This window comes from Haliotis rubra, unplaced genomic scaffold, assembly GCF_003918875.1.
Source record: "Haliotis rubra isolate DU_JTF1 unplaced genomic scaffold, ASM391887v1 Scf214, whole genome shotgun sequence".
Classification (NCBI taxonomy): Eukaryota; Metazoa; Mollusca; class Gastropoda; order Lepetellida; family Haliotidae; genus Haliotis; species Haliotis rubra.
The window spans coordinates 156,919-170,003 of NW_025766159.1; positions in this window are offsets into that span (position 1 = coordinate 156,919).

Below are 13,085 nucleotides of genomic sequence, written 5' to 3' on the forward strand. Positions count from 1 at the left end.
TCAACCCAACAAAAGTACTAGAAACTGTACTTTACTAAGAAAGTGTAATCCCAAATATAACATATGTTACATGTGGTTTCGAGGGAGCAAGTAAACTGGGCTTACGCCTCTTTGACCAACGGGGCGTTGTGGTAGCCTAGTGGTTAAAGCTCGTCACGCCGAAGACCCCGGGTTCGATTCCCCACATTGGTACAATGTGTGAAGCTCATTTCTGATGACCCCCGCCGTGATATTGCTGGAATATTGCTAAAAGCGGCGTAAAACCATACTCATTCACTATGATTGTGGAAATACTGTTCAAAACGATATTACCCCCCACCCCACCCCCTCTAATTCACCCACTCCCTTAACGTATTATTCCGTATAAGACGTTTTCTTGAAACGTATTAAAACTGCTCGTATAATTATTATTTAATGGTTGGATCACTCACTCACTCCTATTATTGTCAGTCTATATGTCATATGTTTCCGTTAATGATTTGTATCCAATTTTTAATACAAAACAACTGTTTTATGATTTGTATTCGATATTGCACACAACACGACTGCCAATAAACTGCTTGACTGTTATCGTTCCTCTTCTTATTATTAAGAGTATAACCAAGTTCCCAAACACAAAAGCTTGATTGGACAAAAAGCTTGGATTCTATTTGTCTTCTCTCTACACATCATCGTTATTATATCTGCCTAGTGAAGTCAAACATCTTTCAAATTTCCTCGAAACGGTACTAGAACTATTGAATATATTGTCAAATTAAGCTAAAACGATACATATCCTGTGTCACTCAGCTAATTGGAAGGTGCGGTGGGGTAGCCCAGTGGTTCGCTCGACGTTCGCTTGTCCTGTTGACGACCCGGGTTCGATTCACTCATCACACTTATCATAGGGTGGCGGTCCACTCCACCCCCCACCCCACCCCCGTTAGTGTGAATCCTACGTGCAGTGCTTTTGATGGGAGATTTCAAAAGCTAACTGTTAATTCCTATATTGGACTACGACATAGATGAAAACCATTTCCTTTTTGTTTCTTGTTTACGTTAACGCCCACTCTGCAATGTTCCACCACCTAGGTGATGGCAGTCTGTTAATTATCGAGTCTGGATCAAGCAATCCAGTGATTGACATCATGAACATCGATCTGTGCAGATGAGATTCGATGACATGCGTCAGCCAAGACAGCGCGTCTCACCCAGCACCCGATCCCGTTAGTGGGATCCCGTTACATGAGCGAAATAGGAATGATGTCGGAATGCGCACGTAAAATCTCCAATGCATAATCATTATCATTATCATTAGTTGCCTCTTACGACAAACATGAGTTGCTGAAATGAAAATTATAAAAAAAAATAGTTCCTATATTGTAATCATAAAATATAATGAAAGGGAGCCCAGAGACTTTCTTCATTTTCAGAAACTGTGGCAGTCTAGACCTGCCACATATTCTAGACTTGCGTGGGCTGCATTTGGTATATTTGTTTCAGAGTCTGTATGACAGACTAACCAATTCCAGGCTGGATCGTTATTGGTCACTTCTGGAAGTACGTTTCTCGAAGAGTTTGTATGGTGGCCGTTTCGGGACCTCACCAACACCCTGAGGTATCTCTCCAGTTTGTCTGATCGACAGCTGAACTGAACGCTCATAGTGTTTCTTGGCGGAGATTGTTTTGGTTTGTGGTGTAACGCCACACTCAGCAATATTCCAGTTATATGGCGGTGAGTCTGGAGTCTGGATCAGACCAAGTTAGCGAGCCTAGCCACCCAATCCCGTCAGTCGCCTTTTACGACAAGCATGGGTTACTAAAGATCAAGTCTAACCCGGATCTCCAGGGGTCCTATTTCATAGTGATAGCATCATGATTTGATAGTGCTCGTGACACAGTTGGAATTGTACAATTGACAATAGCTGGACCTTCCAGTGACTATGGACAGGCTTTTCTCCCTTTCTAACGTTTTTGTTCAACATTTTTATTTTTATTCAAGAACCAATGATTTCTCTGCTTCAGAATGGAGTATTCCTCGCTTGTGACACATAGTCGCCTCTTACGACAAGCATTGGTAACTGAAGAATTGGTGTTACGTAACCCATGCTTGTCGTAAGAGGCGACTAATGGGATTGGGTGGTCAGGGCTGACTTGGTTGCCACATGTCATCTTATCCCATATAGATCGATGTTCATAATATTGATCACTGGATTGTCTGGTCCATACTCGAGTATTTCCAGGCCACCGCCATATAGCTTGAATATTGCTGAGTGCGGCGTAAAACCAAACTCACTCACTCACTAGATGGAAGAATGCTGTTTTGCAAAAAATCCAAACAAAAACAACAACTAAGAAACTACAAACACAAATGATTTTGTTTACATTTATTTACCGACTAGCTCTAGGATGAGATAATCGGCATAGGGTGATGCCACAGCAACGAAATACAGTACTGTACAGAAATAAGTACACACAACGGGAACACCGCGCTCTATCAGTGCATCGATAAATAAATAACTTTTATCTGGCATCGGATATTCTATTTGCCGTTAAAGCTAAACACCCCCATCGAAAGCCATTGCGAACACTTTGGAAGAAGAATACGTGTGTCATATTGAATCCAAATATTACGGCGTTACAATACACCAAATTCCATACATTGTATTTTAATAAGATCACAGGGGCGTGACAGAGACACCTAAAGTTTAGATCAACAAGAAATTTCTTTTGAAATTATTCTTAAAAAGCAATGGTCAAACGATATTTACAATGGAAAATGGAATCGAAAAAAGTTGCATTTGGTTAAGAAAGGCACCAACATGATTGAAGTAATTAATTCAAAACGTACTCTTTAACTAAATAGTGAACAAGGGTTATACAATAAGTGCGTGAATACACGTGTGACAACGGTGTGATACGCGCACCTATTCATATGAATCGTGACAAAATCAACATCAATGTTGGCAAAATGAACTTCAACGCGATGTTCTTTGCTATACTGCACAGCAAAAGATACGAAACTGGCATTTTGTCAAGTTTTTAAATAGAAGACATAAACATGAACGCTTACTTTTTTCGAAACTTGCGTTTCTTTTGCTGTTCAGTATATATACGGATAAACAACCTTGTTTGACAAGTCAAACAACAATATAAAATAGCAATGCCATGTTCCTTACATTGCTCAAACTGTTTTCTTTTAACTGATGACAAACTGTGCTGGTGATTCAAATCTGGACTATCTAAATGCAAAAGGTTTTGCAAGTAAACACATAACAGTGAATCATGACTGAATTGTCTAAAGGTTCATTTAGGTTCATAACGTGGAAACTTAAATTAGATGATAAACAACATTGTAGTTATATTTGATACATATATTAATGCACAAAAACATACACAACAGGCGAATACGATCACGTGACAAAGATTTACATACAGAAACCCCAGTTATGCGTAGATTTGTGCACTTTCACACCAAAACTACTGGGTATACCTACATGTCTTATAAATACACACAGCAAAAGCAAAAATATTTTCTATTGCGATATATGTACACATTTGTTACAGAAAGTCAGGAAGAAAATAGTGCATCTCGACCGAGAGTACATCGCAGCAGGAAGTGACGTAGTACACACACTCGAGAAACGTTTTAAGACTGACTAGACAAGGGAAACTATTAGACGATTACACACGGGATCTGAATGAAATAAAAGTAATATCTGAAGGCGTTTCGTGTTGCGTTCTCTGCTGTTACACTTGATCCATATATATAATTTTGGAAATATTTTTATGGAATAATACCCGAAATTCACCGGAACTTTTCTTGATGTTTCTCTGTTATATATAACATACAGCATTACAAATTTCAGAACTTATTAATCAAAATATGCTGATTGCGACAGACCCACAACACTGCGAGAGGAAATTCAAACCAGAAATACTGAATAAGCGAGTGAATATAGTATTAGGCCGCATTTAGCAATGTCCCAGTTATATTATGAGTAATCTCAGAAATAGGGTTCATATATGGTACCCAATGGACCTATGACTTCGAGGACCAGTGGACAAAACCTTGTTATATTGGTACGAGAGTCTGAACCCGTGGCGCCGTTTTGATTGAAGGTGCATTTGTTCGTTTAGCAAACTAAGACAAATTGGCTCAGTTGTGTTGATACTAGCCGCAAGCCAATAGAAGTTCTCAATTCAACAAGTTTGAACGACTCAATCAAAATGTCAATGGCTGCCACTTAGCTCGAGCCTAGCCGCCTTATGAAATACAGTACCTTCCCTACCTGCTCAAACCGATCACATCTGTTTCTGTTCATGTTTAAAACCAACTGAATCATGGGAACGTCCGTATCCGCCAAATGCAATAATTATTCTAAAGTCATTCGTTCGTTAAAGCTAGATCAACAGTAGGCCAATTCGTGTCTGGTTGTTGGTGCGGTCATGGATTACCTCCCTTTAATACCAAACTCGTTCATTTTGTATTTTTATACTCGCTCCTGGTTTCGAATATTAACCGACACGTGAGAGCAGTTTACTTTTAAGAACGTTTGAATTCTCTCTCTGTAGTTCTAGCTAGATTAACAGTAGGCCAATTCGTGTTCGGTTGTTGGTGCGGTCATGGATTACCTCCCTTTAATACCAAACTCGTTCATTTTGTATTTTTTATACTCGCTCCTGGTTTCAAATATTAACCGACACGTAAGAGCAGTTTAGTTTTAAGAAAGTTTGATTTTCTCTCTCTGTAGTTCTTATATAAACATCCAATCCCCAACTCCTAGCTACTAACACTTGAGAACTCGGCCTGCTTTTTGATGATTATTTGACATTGTTTTTAAAATAACAATAAAACGCTAAATCCCTATTTCGCACAACAGACAGAATGAAGAACCAACTTTTAAGCACCATTGCTGATATTCCAAAATGTTGATAATATTGTTAGTATTTACAAACATTGGAAGCGGAAATACACAATAATAATCCTTGTGACACAACTTTCAAAGGTGAATCCGTAGCGTTTAGCAATAATTTACTATTGAATGCGTCATACGATCAAAGAGGAAAGTATTATGGTCAGTTGGGTAGTATAAGGGGTATGTGTACAATAAAAACGATGTGATTAGAAAGTGAAAATTCGTAATGTAGACTATAATCCATAAGTACATTAAAACGGCGTACTTGTGTTCTGTAATATTTTCTGACTAATTAATTACTAACTGTTGCATGCCGCATGTAAATAAACATTTGAGATATTTGCCTCAATAAGGAAACCTGTTGTGCTCATTGATAAGTCATTTAACATGCGTAGCCAGGATGCATGGGTCACGTGGATGAATCTGACCAATGGTGTGCCTCGTTAAAAAACCCAGTATTACCGAAAAACATACAGATATTTATTAATAATTAATATCAAAATATCATTTCGTTCGGAATAATAATGAGTTTGGGTTCACGAGGTGTTTCTGCAATCCGAATTTCAACTACAATGTCTATGGGAGCTCGTGATGTGAGAGGCAAAGAACAGCTTCTTTTATTTGCGCCTGTTCAGAAAGACTGATCTATCTAAAGATTCTAGGGGAAGAATCCCTGAGAAACCCTGCCGGCACTGTTTCAATGCAACCAATCAGAACAGCAGAAACGGACGGACAGGCGCTAAATATAGTCCACACGCAATACTCCCGCCCCGTCATTGCGCATCCCGCTGGAAGGTAACCAGTCTGGACTGGGTGCGGTCTACTCTTAAAGACTCTCAGCTTTAAGGAATCATAATTTGACTACATACCCTTAAAGAACACAAACGGGTATCAAATTCGAATAAACCGGTACTTAGCAAAATTGTCTATAAGGTAGTATTCACAAAAACTGAAACTCTGTGAAGATTTCTTGTTCTTGATCTAGACTGTTCTAAGTGTTGCTGAATGTTCCCGTAAACATTTCCTGTAAAACAGCACCTATAACAAGAATTTACCAACAATTTTGGTTCTGAGAGATCGACCACTGATATTCCTGAGTAGGCCTGGGATATAAAAAAGATGTTTCAGAAAAATTGGTTGATCTTTAACACAAACAAAAGAATATGGTTCCATGTCTGTGGTGGTGAACTAATGGCCGAACATATTTCTTGAACCGATCATTCCTACACCCAAACCGGAACTCCTTCGCCGAATACTGAATGACTGGAGTGAGTGTGTAATTTTAAACTCTCCGCCATTAGCAATATTCCAGCAATATCACGACAGGGAACACAAAAATGGGCTTCACACATTGTACCCATGTGGGGAATCGAACCCGGCGTGACGAGCGAACCCTTTAACCGCTAGGCTACCCCACCGCCCCAAATGACCCGAGCTTTATCTGTACGTGGGTAGGTACTGATGGGTATTTTACAGGAAATGTCAGGAAACATTAATAACCATAAAAGTGATATTTTGAGTGGCACCCACTCGCTTGTAGAACATCGCTTGACAGGAATGCTTAAAAGTACCACATCATCAGTAATGATATAATCGTATTGCAGTCGAACATAGCATGATGGAATCTAAAGCATAGAAACCAGGACACAAAGCACCGTGGTCCCGATGGACAGCAGGACCTGTTTTCCGGAGTTCTTGTCATCAATGGACACCACCTCCCCCGTCTCCGACTTTACCTTGTCAACTGGGAGGCTAGTAGAATCTGGAAACAGAAGAGTGAGTGAGTGAGTGTAGTTTTACACCGCTTTTAGCAATATTGCAGCAATCTAATTCGGGTCTTCGGCTTGACGAGCGAACGCATTAACCATTTTGCTAGCCCACTGCCACGGGAAACAGAAGAATATATTTGTATGATATACTGCCATACAGTGAGTGAGTGAGTGAGTGAGTGAGTGAGTGAGTGAGTGAGTGAGTGAGTGAGTGAGTGAGTGAGTGAGTGAGTGAGTGAGTGAGTGAGTGAGTGAGTGAGTGAGTGAGAGTGAGTGAGTGAGTGAGTGAGTGAGTGAGTGAGTGAGTGAGTGAGTGAGTGAGTGAGTGAGTGAGTGAGTGAGTGAGTGAGTGAGTGTCCGAGTGGGCTGAAGGACTATATGAATGACTGAGTGAGTTACTATATTATATTCAATCACAGTCAAACACCTTTGTGAGTGAGTATGGTTTTACGCCGCTTTTAGCAATATTCCAGCAATATCACGGTGGGGGACACCAGAAATGGGCTTCAAACGTTGTACCCATGTGGGGAATTGGTCTTGAGCGTGACGAGCGGACGCTTTAACCATTAGGCTACCCCTACGCCTTATAATACAGAAAAAGAAGAACTAATAACAGAACGAATCGTGATTCTTTTACTAACCTTTTGGTGGCATGGGAGTTTCCCGGACGGGTTCCGTGTACTTGATACACTCAGGGTAGTCAGGGTATGGTTCAGGGCACTTAACGACCGCTTCCTCCTCATTTACTCCTGGAAGACAATCAGACCAGTTCTTTCAATCACGAACTGCTAGCCCGAATAGTAATGAAAACGCAAACGCCACGAATACTGATTTGGTAAAGATAAACCAATTATCAAAATCAGGGAATCACAATCAGCGGATCCTGATAGCCAAGGGACACAACTTTGTACAGCTAACCGTGGTGTACTCCGCGTTTGACGATATATAAACCAAGGATCAAAATCAGGGAATCACACTCAGCGGATCCTGATAGCCAACTTTACACAGCTAACCGTAGAGTATTCGCTAACTCGGTCTTTGACGATTCGTGTCAAAGAGCTCATTGAAGCTACGCTGTACAGATGACCATATCTGGGTCATCCTTGGCCCATACTTGACCAGTACCATAAGTTATATTAAAGCAGTACGGGAAATCGATGTCTCATAGCCAGCATCCTCATATCATTCAGTTGATTATATCTCAATCCCATTTCTGGTAAATATCAATGGCCCATATGCTATCATAGCTTTGTTTTCCGGGTATGCAAATGCCGTGGAGCTAAATATAGCCACCCAATCATATCCCTCTCGTGAGCGAGAAACATTCAGTGCTAAAAGATACGAACGACAGTGAAATCACTTAAGAAACGATATGTGGTAGCTAAAGGCTCCAGTGTTTTTATCGTAGTAGAAATAATATATCGTATAATCGATTATATGTATATGAATTAAAACAAATGTGATACAATATTTCATTGTACTCCCTGACTTTTGAAATCTTACATTCCTCGTTCAAATTTATTTTTATTCGGTACTCACTTGCTACAGTAGACCTGTTTCTTTAAAAAAAGACATTCAGTAGTTTCGTTTCCCGACATAGTAACATTTACCTAAACAATTTGAATTAATTTAAAGTCAATTTTAAGTAAGTTAAAATCCACAAAAGCTGATTTCTTATTTTTCAACGTTTATCAACTCCTAAAAATTGGTATAATGATAATGTAATGGTATAAGTATCATCATCAATAACAATAACATCATCATCATCATCATTTACCAGGTGGGTAGTTGATATCAGTATCGCAGTATATCGGGATATCGTCGACTTCGGGTGCCCCATCACTCAAGAGGAACTCGTTCTGAGAAGGTCGAAGCTTGTCGCCAACATTATCCAAGAATATGAAATATATCCCTCCAACAGTGAAGTTGTTCGAAATGCACAGACCAGGCTCGTAACCTGAAAAATTAAAATCCGGATTTATACAATGTATTACGGTAAACAGTGCATTACTGGAACATTACATTACACTTTTATTAACGTAAAGGTCGTACTCGAACCCAAAGACTAATGCAGTGATAGTATTACCATACATGCTCTATATATTGAAATAACATGTATACTGCATGGAAATTTGACTATGATTAGTTACTGTGTATTGACAACACATGCATATGTATTGCGAAGAAATTACACATGCATATTGACAAGGTGTTGCTACTGTTCACTATACCCGTGACGATCCGGGTTAGAATTGATCTTCAGTAACCCATGCTTGTCGTAAGAGGCGACAAGCGGGATCGGTGGTCAGGTTCGTTGACTTGTTTGACACATGTCATCGTATCCCAATTGCGTAGATCGATGCTCATGATGTTGATCACTGGATTGTCTGGTCCAGATTCGATTATTTACAGACCGCCGCGATATAGCTTGAATATTGCTGAGTGCGGCGTAAAACTAAACTCACTCACTACTGTTCACAATGCTGTGATTAATTTGCTAAGTCATTTTACTGACGCTTCAGTGAATATCAATTGTTGATACATAAGCACGTGTTATTACGTATCTGTAACTACAAACAACAACACATGCTGCGTTATTGACATGATCACTACGTCAGTGAAGCAAAATAGGAATTGGAAATTCGGAATACAAATCTCGCATTTAAGTAGACAGTAGGAAAACATTTCATACCAAAAAGGTGAAAGGAAGGCTGGATTAGAGTTATCTCCCCTCGATCGTAAACATGCATTTACGTTTATTCAACGATGCATGATATAAAACATGCACAAAGAAAACTAATTATTTTGTATTAATAAGAAAAGGGAAGGTTTGTAGGAAATGAAACTGAGGACGACTAAATAACAACATACAAAAAAGTGTTCGGATGTTACTGATTACTAAAAGCGAGAAAAACGTTGAATACATTTGAATCACGTCTTACACATTAAGCAAAGTAATTATAAAAAGAAAGGAAGAAAATAAATATAAACCAGATGTAAGCTTGGAAAAATTGAAGTATTTAAACAAACAGCATCTAGAACGTTGAACCGGGAATTATCATGCAAATCTCATTATCAGTAAAACTCACTCTCCGATAGTCCTTGTTGGCGAAAGATGAAAAAAAGTTAACAATAGATAAATAACTAGTAAATATCATGAACAATTACAGTATATTTTATCTCATATTCTTTAAAAAAACAAGATGCAATCAGAATTAAACATCAAACGCAACATTCTTACATAATATACACTCTCATCTCGTTTATGGTCCATGGTACATGAATATATACTATATCATCAAACCAGATCACATATATCAAACCATGCTGTTTCATATGTTTCCTCCTGTAATTTAATTAAAGAGTTTTAAAGCCTTCAGTTTCAACATTTTACATTGAAAAGCAAGAAAGGCAAATGTTAAACAAAAATATATATTACAGAAAAAATGTCATCGGCAAATATACCAGAAGACATTATCTGATGGCTGTTAGATTCATATTAACATTTGATAAACGCTGAAAGGATTTCGTGTCCAATAATGTATTCGCGCATAAAATACAGTTTCTATGAACTGATGGAATTCCCTCGGGGGAATCCAGGTAGATTGAGATGTATGAGCCACAGGGGCTTGTGACGCCAAAAACCTGGCATCAAGGGGTATACTGTAAATAAGGATCCTGTTATATGGTGCTAAGACCCCGCCAGGGAACTTTTATATAGTGCTAAGACCCCGTCAGTGCCAATATACACTTTGATGACAGGGTTTTTTTGCGTTACGAGCTCCTGTCGTACGGCCATTGATGTGGTGCGCCGCCATTTTGCCAAAAGGAGCAAGCGTTGATCAAATAAACGATGGTGACTAGCTTGTAATAATAGCATGGTCACAAGTTACTTTCAATTCCACTAAGATTTCTCTGTTACATGACACACATAACGGCGGAAGGGTAAGTGGAGAGGGAATCGATGACAATCAATACAAACTGATTGGTATCGAGAAGACAAGGCTGATTGGCTAATTTCTCTGAAACCGCATACCAGCAACCGGAAGTTGCAAAGCGCCCACTAGCTGTCAATAAGCCACGCCGGTTTCAGGTCACGTGGCGCGGGACATGGCCGAACTATGTAGAATATATGATAAATGTATGAATGTATGGAAAGAAGATTCTTGGATGGTTGGGTTCGGAGAAATCAATATTGTAAGGATATGATCCGGCATGTACAGAGGCCTGTTCCAACATATTGGACGATTTAGTTTGCCGGAGTTGCACCGCGTGACCCCAGTTTCGTTGGCTGATCATATGTTATAACCATTATCAATAGCAGTTTGTTATTAGGGTTAGAAATGTTCAGCAAGCTCAAAGGAATCTTGGTATTTCTTCCTGAATGAGAACTAGGTGAACATTGCCTATTCACGAACATGTTTGCTTAACCAGACTTGTCCTGGAAGGGCATCCCTGTTTGAATACCTTTAAGCGTGAAGATGGTGATTTTAAATATTTCTGATGTCATAACAAAACTGTACTTGGTCTTTTATTGAAGGCATTGAATTTGGGAATTTATTGAAATTGAAACTATTAAAACTGACATGCTTCTTGCAATAAAATTGAAAATCAGTGAGTTGACAATTTAAAGAAGATTGCCGTGTCAGCGGTCAACAGTGAGGACTTTGTTGTAGTTATGGCAACAGTGGGAATTGGGTGGTCACAATGACGGACCTGACTGATGTGTGTAATCATACGACAACGACATTGGTATTATTTTGTCTTTAAAGGCCATTCCTGAAATATACATTATCAATTACAGGGCAGTGTAACTTTAGAACGACATTGCTGCCTGTGATATATAAACCCAGAATTTATTCACTTTTTCTATGTAGTAACATTAAAAAGAAAATTTGTTTGTTTGTTGTTTAACGCCGCACTCAGCAGTACTAGTATTCCAGCTATAGGGCGGTTAAAAAGAGAGTACCCAATGATATTAAAGCGTCAGAAGCCCTGACAACACAGTGCTGTGGCGTGATTGTAGATTTATGAGCTATAGGAATTGTATAACTTCCAGGTAATTATCAATCGATATAATTTCGCGTCCGGGAACGGGTAAATATGAGGCATATACACACTGTTCGTGGGGCAACAGAACAATCAAGGTCAAGCCGTAACATGTATCACTTTCCACAACAACAAGCCATACTACAGAACTCAGCTGTTGGGCTCAGTCAGTTGAGAATTTAACGTTTAAAACCGTGAACTAACCCTATATTTTTCTCAGTTTATACTTTTAACAAATGTGAGGAGTACTGAACTTCATTTAGTTCAGTGTGTGAGTGAGGACTTTGTGTTTGTTTATTGTATAACGCCGCATTCAGTAATGTTCCAGCTATATGAAGGCGGTCTGTCAAAATAATTGAACCGGGCCATTCAGTGATCAACAGTATGAGCTTCGATCTACGCAACTGGGATACGATGACGTGTGTCAACCAAATCAGCGACCCGACCACTCGATCCCTCTCGCTGAGGACGAGTTCTAACCCGGATCTTTACGGGTTTGTGAAGAAAGAGGCGGTGCTTATGCGCGTGTACCTTGAGAATAAATGAATAAATGTATTCCAGAGTAAGAACGAGCTGAAGGTATAGAAACGCTTTTAACAATATCCAAGCACCAAAACGACGGCAAGACACCGGAAATAGCCGATGGTAGCCGGTGGAATCGAAGTCGACGTGATGAGGTGATGATTAACATCTGAACTACCCTACTGTACCATACACGTGAAACGTTTTAGGTGGTACGTAACTCGGGGAACGGTTCGACTATAACGACCTGTTACGTTATGATAAGCCATTATAGTACTTCAGGCTTACATGATTTAACATTGAACAACAGAAATCAAACTGTGTTTAAACCAAATTGCAAGGAACAAGAGATATGTTCGAGATATCCGAAGTTCCGCAGTCAACCCAAACAGTAAAATAATAACCAAAATATGGGTCCACAGAATGGTTCGTTATATCCGAAATTCAGGTCACATAACTTTTAGCTACCTATCCCAGAGAATCGATTTTAACCAACCATTCGTCATATCCGACTCAATTAAACCAGGTAGTCTATATTACCGACTGTTCGTTATACCAGAAAGTTCGTTACTGTTTACTGATCGTTATAACGAACTATTCGTTGTTAGCGACTGTGGATTATAAAATTACTTTTGTCATGCCTCCCATTCGCGATAACGAACTTCGTTATATCCGGAGTTGTCTGTTTTGCTGATCTTATGAACAGACAACGTCAACCCAGCGTCAGGCACAGTACACACAACGTATGAGAAGTATTTGGACACGTACCAAAACAACAAGCAAACTAACAAGAATTGTTCCAGGTTTACAATAGCTGGCACCGTTGGCTCGTTCTCTGCCAGGAACC